Consider the following 10,545-nt stretch of genomic DNA (forward strand, 5'->3'; position numbering starts at 1 on the left):
AAAGGAATAATAAACTGGAGGAATTCCATGTGAACTGGAAAGACCTCCAGGAACTGATGCAGAGTGAGAGGAGCAGAGCCAGAAGAACATTGTACACAGAGACTGATACACTGTGGTAAAATCGAATGTAATGGACCTCTGTACTAGCAGCAATGCAATGACACAGGACACTTCTGAGGGATTTATGGTAAAGATGCTACCCACATTCAGAGGAAGGACTGCAGGAGAGGAAACATAGAAGATAAACAAATGCTTGAATGCATGGGCTGAGGAGGACATGATTGGTGATGTGGACTCGAAACTACCATACCAATGCAACTAACAACAATTTGGAAATAGGTCTTGATCAAGGACACATGTTAAAACCAGTGGAAATGTGCATCAGCCATGGGTGGGGGGAGAGCAATATGCAAGAAGAGGCTCATTCTTTACTAGCAATAATAGCTATGGTCGCTAGGCAGAGAGGCATGCCTGAACGACCCCTTGGAATTCTCAGCCAAGAGTTTATATAGAAATGTTTGGGGAAGGGGGTTGGTACATACATAATTATCAAGGTAGTGTCAGGGACAGGTGGTCAGGAAGCATCTGGGGAGGGGGGGTTTCAGGGACAGGGTTCAGGAAGCATTTGGCAAATATACATTAAATAGGCAAATATTGTAAAGCAGGCAAACAGACAAACATTCCTCAAGAAGGTTAATATCCATCAGATAAGATAGCTTCAGTTTTAGGTTTATGATAGGGGAAGATAAGGAAGACTGTGGTGGGAAACCTTGTGGGGCTGGGGGTAGCTTGTCCAGGCCAGAAATAGTTCAATAGACTGCCAGACTGATTTTTAAATCCAACAATAGGAACAATTCAAAATTATTTGTCTATTTATATAAAACCAACAAAAACCAAGAGAAAGAGTTTGTGATGTACCCTTTACAAGAATATAGTTCAGTGCCATCACTCATTTTTTTTTTAGCTTTGCATACAACCTATAGGAAATGATTTACAGAAAAATAGAGCAGAAATTATGAGCCTTTCCAAAGGAAATGCGATTGCTTCTATTTTCTGCATAAGAGAAAAGATACTGAAAGCAGGCCTACTTTAAGTTTATCCTGGGGCAAGGATCCACACAATAGGATAAAAGAATGCCAGTTAGACCTTGGGCAAAGAGAGGAGAGGTTCAGAATTGCTGAGAATTGCTACCTCTTTTAAATTATATTTGGTTACTCAGTGAGAGTGGAAGCCACATGATATCTTTTGGCTTACTTCTGCCTTCCTCATGCATTCAGGAAGGCAGCATGTCCCTGGATGGATTATCCAGCCATGGTGCTTAAATAAAAGCTATTTCTGAGCAAAGTACTAAGGTGGTAGTATGCATGTTGGGCACTGGGAAAAGCCTACACATTATTTCCATGCCTAAGTGCTCTGTCATGATTAGTGGAGATACTGAAGCTTAGTAGATAATATCTATCCCTTGAACATGCACCAGAAAGAGCCTGGGATGGCAGCTCTAATAGGTAGCCACTCAAGAGGCTAATTCAGCTATTGAATCAGCTAAATAAAATACCTTGAATGCATATTTAACACTGATATGTCAAGACCTGCTTGACAAAACAGTCAGGGTCCTCAGAAGGTGATAAGAAAAATGAGACCACAGTGGGATCAGGAGGACCACTGAAGCTGGTAGCTATCAGGGGAAAGGTTTATTGAGAATAGCTACTATTTTATAGAGAGAGCAAAACAAACTAGGGATTTTGCACAAACTTCCACCTACAGAGTACAAGGTAATGATCAATAAAGTGGTAAAATGTAATCTGTTTACCTCATCAAATCTAGACAATGATTTTTATAGGATAATAAATCAACATGTAACAGCATAATTTACATTCCCAAGGAAATGCATACATCAGTGATTTAGTAGAAACATCTAGTGCATGGGTTTGAGAAAGAGGGGGCGCTTGAGGCTACAGGCCTCAGAGTGAAAAGGTAAGAGCTGTGCTCAATGAGCCTTAGGCTGTGCCTTCCCTGTCCCCAGAGCTTTGCTAGCTGGGGGTTTCAGGCTTTGCCTCTCACATCTGCTCCTTTTTTTACTTAAGTCAGACAAACGAAGCTGAAGTAAATAAATGCTTGATATCAATTTTTGCTTTCTGAGGTGGAAGCACTTGATGCCGACTAAAAATAAAAGAAAGAGAATAAGGATGAGTAACCCAATTCCTATCAAAGAAAAGATAACATAACATAAGGTCAAGGGGCTAGGCGTTTAAAAGCACGAGTAAAATTTCAGCAGCATCCTTTGGTGATGCTAAAGTAAGTTGAGATTGAGAAATCGCCCAAATTTCTTGAATAAAGAGTTTGTAAGTCAAGGCTAATGTTCTTATGATGCCATAGCCCTAGTAAATGCTGAACAATGTTATTCCATTTGTATTGGGAAGAGTTATAAGAGAGTGGGGTAACATAAATGGATTTAAATACTCCATGACATTGAAGGCAAATTTTCATTTTTTTTTTTAATTTTAAACCCTTAACTTCTGTGCATTGACTCATAGGTGGAAGAGTGGTAAGGGTAGGCGATGGGGGTCAAGTGACTTGCCCAGGATCACAAGCTGGGAAGTGTCTGAGGCCAGATTTGAACCTAGGACCTCCTGTCTCTAGGGCTGGCTTTCAATCCACTGAGCTACCCAGCTGCCCCCGCAAATTTTCATTTTTTTTTTTTTTACAATTTTTTTTTAAAAAACCCTTGTACTTCGGTGTATTGTCTCATAGGTGGAAGATTGGTAAGGGTGGGCAATGGGGGTCAAGTGACTTGCCCACGGTCACACAGCTGGGAAGTGGCTGAGGCCGGGTTTGAACCTAGGACCTCCTGTCTCTAGGCCTGCAAATTTTCATTTTTAAACCTATCTGTTCTCCCAAATAAAAAATGGCACCTTCTAGTGCATTAAGCTGAGCCTGTAATTTTGAGTCTATAATTTCTTGTGTTCCTAAAGCATGAGACGTTTTCTGGTATTTTATTAACATAAGAGGCTGTATGAATAGTATTGGTAAGTGCTATTGTTGTGACTAAGGTGGCAATAAGGGTTACTAGGAAGATAGCTCCTGCTATGTGCCATCCTATGAATGTCCTAACTCTCTTGAGCTGGTCCATGATCAATTGAAGAGTATAGAAATTGGGATCAGAGTACCAAGGACCAGAAGTGTGTATAGGGAGCAAAACAGGTGGGGGTTGTTTTAGAAGAATGATCTGATCATTTACAGACATATTGGATGGGGAAACACAATTAGTAATTTTGCAGTTTGTATAGGAATAGTTACACATCTTAATATTGTTTCCATAAAAATAAGTTGAAATAGAGAGGTGTCCAATAAGGAATAAATACGGATTTACACATGAAAGGGACAACCAAGTCATGGGAGATTGCTTTTTCTCATTTATGTACATTAATGTGATATTCATCCAGGAATAGGGAAGCTGCCAGGTGGTGGGTTTCCCCAATAGATAACATTGGGAGGGGTCCGTCCTCCTACAGGTGTATGTATGGCACAGGGGGGATATATCAAATGAGCCTGGGACTGGGAACCCACACAGTAGAGCCTGGGAAGACCCAATCGGTTACCATAATGTCTGTGTCGGGGATAGAAAATCTTCTGGGGTGGAGGACATGGCACCAAAGGAAGGAGGGAATATCAATTTTGGGGGTCTTTTCTGGGCAAAGGAGATAACCTATTGATGGTTGGGGAGAAAAATCCTGTGGGGTAGGATCTCCAGAGTGATCAACCAGGGATATAGATTGTAAGATATAATTAACATCAGTTTTTGTTCTAAGAAGATTGTAAGAAACAGTGATACACCTCTTAATTGGGTCATGAAAAGAGAAACATACGGGGAAATCTGTGGTGAGTTCAGCGAAGTTATAAGGATGTACAATAGGAGATATGACTCCCAAGGGGAGACCTTGAAAAAGTGAACAAGTTGTATACACAGATGGTGACTGCTGATGCCATGATACAAGGTGAGCAAGGGGAGGGTCTGGAAGATAAGCCCAAAAGCTGTCATTAGTGTTGGCTGGTGTGCTCATGTCTCCCAAAACATAAGGTACCTGGCAAGTTATTGATGCAGTCATAGCTATAAAGATTAGGGAAGGGTCAGTCATGATGGGCTGCCACAAGTTCTTCTGCTTGTTGACTCAGCTTCTTTAGTTGGCCCCAGTTGGGCATGTCAACCATTTTCATCTGATGAGCCAGGCAAGGGGGTGGGCATGGTACAGTCCTTAGGGAGAGCCGTTGCATCTTGTTCTGCTGCTGCTCCATGGTATTGTCTCACAAGTCTCTCTGGAACCCAAATAGGCAATGGAGAATCTGTTGGAAAAACACATACAGAATCTCTTCCCCAGAATAATAGTGAGTGAGGACCTAGCCATTTATTAGTAAGAACATCTTTCTACAACATGAGTGGGTGACTGGGATGTTGTGCAGAATAATATATTTCTGTAGGAGATCCATCCTTTTTGTCTGAATTCAGGAAATTAAGAGCATAAATTGCATGTTTTAGAATATGATTAGGAGACTTGTCAAGAAGTGGCGAGCTGAGAGGCGCTGTATCTGCTTCTTTAAATTCTTTAAATTTAAATTTAAATTGTTTAAATTCAGGTGGGCTCTTTCCACGACTCTTTGCCCGTGTGGGTTGTAGGATATCCCTGTTTTCAGTTCAATGGAAAAATTAGCACAAAATTCTTTAAATGCAGGAGAAGTATATGCTGGACCATTATCTGTCTTGATTTGTTTGGGCACACCATTATAGTAAAAGCATTAAGACAATGTGTGATGACATGCTTTGTTGCTTCTTCTGATAAGCAAGTAGAAAATAAGAACTGAGAAAATGTATCTACTATTACATGAACATATGCTAACTTTCCAAATGATGGAACATGTGTGACATCCATTTGCCATAGATGGTTGGGGAGCAGACTTTTCAGATTTACACTCTAATAAGGAAGGGATATCACAGTGGGGCATGATTGGCACTGTTTCACTATTTGCCTAGCTTGTTCTTTAGTCAAAGAGAACATTTTCTTTAAAGCATTAGCATTCTGATGGTGCATTGAATGAGATTCCTTTGCTTTGGTAATAGAAGTGTCTGAGCTTGTAGTAGTACAAAGAAAAGTAGCTGCATCAGCCATAGAATTCCCATAAGTCAGATATCCAGATAAAGCAGTGTGTGATCTAATATGAGCTACAAAAATGACAGGATGTTTTTGAACTAGATCTTGCAAGATCTTAAATTGTTGAAATAAAGAGTCATCAATCTGTGAAATGATGAGAGCTGTTTCAATGCACTGAAGTGTGTGATATACATGACTATCAACATAAAGGTTAAGGGGTTCATAGGGAAATAAGGTCAAAGAGAATATAACTGCTGTTAATTCAGCCCTTTGGGCAGAAGAATAACCAGTAGCTTGAGAATAAGTCTGATCCTGTGAATGTACTGCTATCTTTCCATTAGAGCAGTGGTTCCCAAACTTTTTTGGCCTATCACCCCCTTTCCAGAAAAAATATTACTTAGCGCCCCCAGGAAATTATGAAACTATTTATAGAACTCAGAAGAGAATGTAATCCAAAAAAAGTGTGGCCATCAACACCTCCCTGGATCACTGCAGCACCCACCAGGGGCCGGTAGCGCCCACTTTGGGAATCACTGCATTAGAAGATCTATCTGTAAACATCACACCAGCAGCGGGATAGGGGCTTGTCAGTAATGACAGAAGGGAAAAATAAAAGAATGCTTGGCTGTGAATCAAGCTTATTTTGGGGATAGGAATATTGAAATTATCCCGGATTGCCTGCAACTGCAATCTGCCATTCATCAGAGGTATTATTCAATGTAGTTATCTGTTGTTTGGTGACTGACTGGTGTAACTATTGCCTGGGTCTCTGCTGCAAATAAATGTGGAAGGCACAGCCTGAGGCTTATTGAGCACAGCTCTGGGCCATAATGCAGCTGAAGTTTGTCACATATCTCACCTTTTCACTCTGAGGCCTGTAGCCTCAAGCTCCCCCTCTTTCTCAAACCCATACACTAAATGTTCCTACTAAATGAATGCATTTCCTTGGGAATCTAAGTTATGCTGTTACATGTTGACTTATTATTCTATAGAAATCATTGTCTAGATTTGATGAGGTATACAGGTTACATTTTACCATTTTATTGATCATTACCTTTTACTGTGTATGTGGAAGCTTGTGCAAAATCCCTAATTTGTTTTGCCCTCTCTATAAAATGGTAGCTATTCTCAATAAACCTTTCCCCTGATAGCTACCAGCTTCAGTGGTCCTCCTGATCCCACTGTGGTCTCATTTTTCTTATCACCTTCTGAGGACCCTGACTGTTTTGTCAAGCAGGTCTTGACAGTGACATGCTTTCTTCCTTGGATGAGTAAAGAGCCTCCAAAGTATCAAAATAACAACAAAATGTATTAAATATTTGCAAGACATATAAAATAGATCTCCATAAAGAAAATTCCAAAGTGATTTTTGGTAAATCAAAAAAGAATTGACTGAACTGCCCCCAGTTCATAGTTTGGTTGAGCAAATATAGCAAAAATCTCAATTCTTCTTAAATTAATTCAAAGATTTAATGCAATTCTAATCAAAATGCCACTGACTCTTCAGAAAATTAAAGTATAACTAAATTTGTATGCAGAAGCAGATGGGCAAGAATATATATTTAAAAAAGCAACATAAAAAAGGGTGCAGCTGAAAAGAAGTTCACTGTGCCATTGGTCCCCAATCCTGGGATTTTATATCCTAAATGTATACTGTTAATGTGCAATCTAGAAAAACCCAAACTTGTAGCAACATGGAATCTCAAAGTCCCCCAAAGTCAGTTTAGCTTGAAAGTGAAGACCTCAAGGTTGACCTGTCACATGAGAATTTCTCCTGGAGGGAAAACCCAACCTCAGTCTCAGATTAACAATAGACCTTAAAGTAGTTTAGGTGGAACTAGCTAATTCAATCAGGTGTCAAGTACCCTTTTTGTCCCAGTAGTTTCTTCCTTTGTGTCAAAGTCTTTTATCAAATTAGCCTTTTGTGTCCATTGTAAAGCATCAGCTTCTCCTTGATAATCTTGTCTTGGACTCATCTTCTTCGTAGCTATTGTAAAACCAATCAACTATACTCAGTTCCTCAGTTCCCCTAAAAAGTATATGTTTCCCAACTTCTTTTATTATTTGGAGCTGTCAATCTATTATGGATTGTGGTTGGCATTCCAGGGAAGGGAATAGGTAGCTGGGAGTGGCCAGGGTTCTGTGTCAGTTTTGAGTGTGCAACTCTGTGTGGAGGCCTGAGGAGATTGTACCAAACTCCTCTTCTGATTAAAGATGTGGTTTTTCTGACTGTTTAATAGTTCTGTGTTTTTTCTAGTTCAACAATACTTAAAATGAAAAAGGTTCTAGCCATAGAGAGATTTACAACTGTTCCATTTGTTTTATTTTGTTTTCTCATGGCAAACAAAATTCTCTTGGAGCTTTACTACAGTAGAATACAAATTTACACACAAGATATCTAAAACCCAGAATGCTAAGGGGCAGCTAGGTGACTCAGTAGATTGAGAACCATGCCTGGAGACTGGAGGCATTGGGTTCCAATATGACCTCAGACACTTCCTAGCTATGTGACCCTAGACAAGTCACTTAATTCCTATTACCTAGCCCTTACCACTCTTCTGCCTTGGAACCAATACATAGTATTAATTCTAATGTTGACTGAAAAAACTATTAAATAGTTAGAAAAACCACTCTTTAAAATTATTTATTTATTTAATTAATTTAGAACATTTTCCCATGGTTATAGGATTCATGTTCTATCCCTCCTCTCCCTCTACCCCCTCCTATAGCTGATGTACAATTCCACTGAGTTTTACATATGTCATTGATCAAGACCTATTTCCATATTATTGATATTTGCACTATTGCTCATTTTGAGTCAATATCCCTAATTATATCCCCATCCACCCATGTGATCAGGCAGTTGTTTTTCTTCTGTGTTTCTACTCCCACAGTTCTTCCTCTGAATGTGGATAGCGTCCTTTCTCACAAGTCCTTCATAGTTGTCCTGGATCATTGCATTGTTGCTAGTAGAGAGGTCCATTACATTCAGTTTTACCGCAGTGTATCTGTCTCTGTGTATAATGCTCTCCTGGTTTTGCTCCTTTCACTTTGTATCAATTCCTGGAGGTTGTTCCAATTCACATGGAATTCCTCCAGTTCATTGTTCCTTTGAGCAAAATAGTATTCCATCACCAACAGATACCACAAGTTGTTTAGCCATTCCCCAACTGAAGGGCATACCCTCGTTTTCCAGTTTATTGCCACCACAAAGAGAGCAGCTATAAATATTTTTGTACAAGTCTTTTTCCCTATGATCATAGTTGTTGTTGAAAGCTAGCCAATATTTCCAGGAGATCTGATAAGGACGGCTTAGGTGATAAAGAAAAATGAGGAGACTCTGGATTTCTGTCAGCTCATGGTTCCATCTCCAAAGTGCCATTGAGTCACAAGTTTAATATATACAGAATTCAAACCCCATTTCACACAAAGGCACAAAGAAACTTCGCAGTTGCGCAGAAAATACAAATTATGTCATGTCAAAAGAGCGTCAGTCAAGGTAGGGATAGTCTGGAATAGAACAAGGCCAAGGCTGAATCCCAGCTGCCTTATTATCAGAAAGCTAAATGAGGTTTTGTCTAATTTTGATCTTGGCTATCTGGAAATAGTTTCAAAGGCCATACAGCTTAAACCTCTAAATTTCTGTCTTAAAGAGAAGCTGTTAACTTCTTAACTGTTGGTTTGCTAAGGACTTAAAGTTTTCCAATAAGACTATAATTCTTTTCCAATAAGAAAAGGTATGGATCATAAAAGGGGTCAAAAAAGGAGTCAATATTTTTATCTTAGATAGCCCATCCTGTCTGGCTCTGACTAGCAAAGTAGCTTCCAGTGGGGTCCAGATAAAAATATCTATTTGAGACTCTTGTTTCTCTCATTAGCCTCCCACAAGTTGTCATACTTCCCTGTGATTCTTTTGGGTTTTCTTTCTGATCATTTTTATATATTATTTTATTCATCTGTTTCTCCCATTCTTGCCCCACCCATATGAAGAATTAAAAAAATATTTTTTCTTCCTCAATTACATGAAAAAAAACCAATTTCTAACCTTCATTTAAAAAAAAAACTTTAAGCCATATTCTCTCCCTCTTCTTTCTTCCTCTCTCCCTTCCCCAAGACAGCAAGCAAAGCAATAATAATGTAAAACATTTTTCCATAGTGGTATTTTTGTGGAAAAGAACTGAAACAAACAAAAATAAGAAGATAGTTAAATATAGTATGTTTCAGTCTGCATTCAGACTCCATCAGCTCTTTCTCAGGAGGCTGATGGCATTTTTTTATCCTGAGTCCTTTGAGATTGTCTTGGATAACCATATTGCTAAGAATAGCTAAATCATTCACAACTGTTTATCATATAATAATTCTATTATGGTGGTAATGTTCTCCTGGTTCTGTTCATTTCACTCTGCATCAGTTCATGTAGGTGTTTCCTGGTTTTTCTGAAATCATCTTCTCATCGCTTCTTATAGCACAAAAGAATTCCATTACAATCATATAACACCATTTGTTCAGCCATTCCCCAATTGATGGACATTCCCTCAGTTTCTAATCCTTTGCTACCACAAAAAGTTTTTTCGTTTTTGAACAAACAGGTCTTTTTCACTTTTTTTGAGATCTGTTTGGAATATAGACCTAGAATTGGTATTGCTGGATCAAAGGGTATGTATAGTTTTAAAGCAATTTGAACATAGTTCCAAATTGCTCTGCAGAATGGTTGAATCAGATCAAAACTCCACCAAACATTAGTGTCCCAAGCTTCCTGCATCGCCTCTAACATTTGTTATTTTCCTTTCCTGTCATATTAGTCAATCTGTTAGGTTTGAGGTGGTATCTCAGAGTTGTTTTGATTTGCATTTCTCTAATCAAGAGTGATTTAGAGCACTTTTTAATGTGGCCAGAGAGAGTCTTGTTTTTAATTGAAAACTATTTATTGATATAAGAAATTAGATATATAAAATTTCTCCTAAATACTATTTTAGCTGTATCCCATGAATTTTGATATGTTGCCTTATTTTTCTTAATAAAATTATTGATTGTTTTTGTGATTTGTTCTTTGACCTACTTATTCTTTAGAATTATTGAATTTTTAGTTTGTTAATCTCTTTCCATAATCTTTTATTGAATGCAATTTTTGTTGTCTAAAAGGAAGCATTTAATATTTATGCATTTGACTATGAAGTTTTTATGCCCTAATAAATGGTCAGCATTTTGTGTAGGTACTATGCACTGCTGAGTATCATATCTAACTTTTATAAAATTCTATTTACCTCCATAACTTCTTATTTATTTTTTGGTTAGATTGATCTATGAGAGGGAAAAATTGAGGTCCTCCACTAATATAGTTTTACTGTCTATTTCCTCATATAATTAACTTAACTTCTTTAAAAATTTGGATACTAGGGGT

Source organism: Gracilinanus agilis, chromosome 2 (genome assembly GCF_016433145.1).
Source record: "Gracilinanus agilis isolate LMUSP501 chromosome 2, AgileGrace, whole genome shotgun sequence".
Lineage (NCBI taxonomy): Eukaryota > Metazoa > Chordata > Mammalia > Didelphimorphia > Didelphidae > Gracilinanus > Gracilinanus agilis.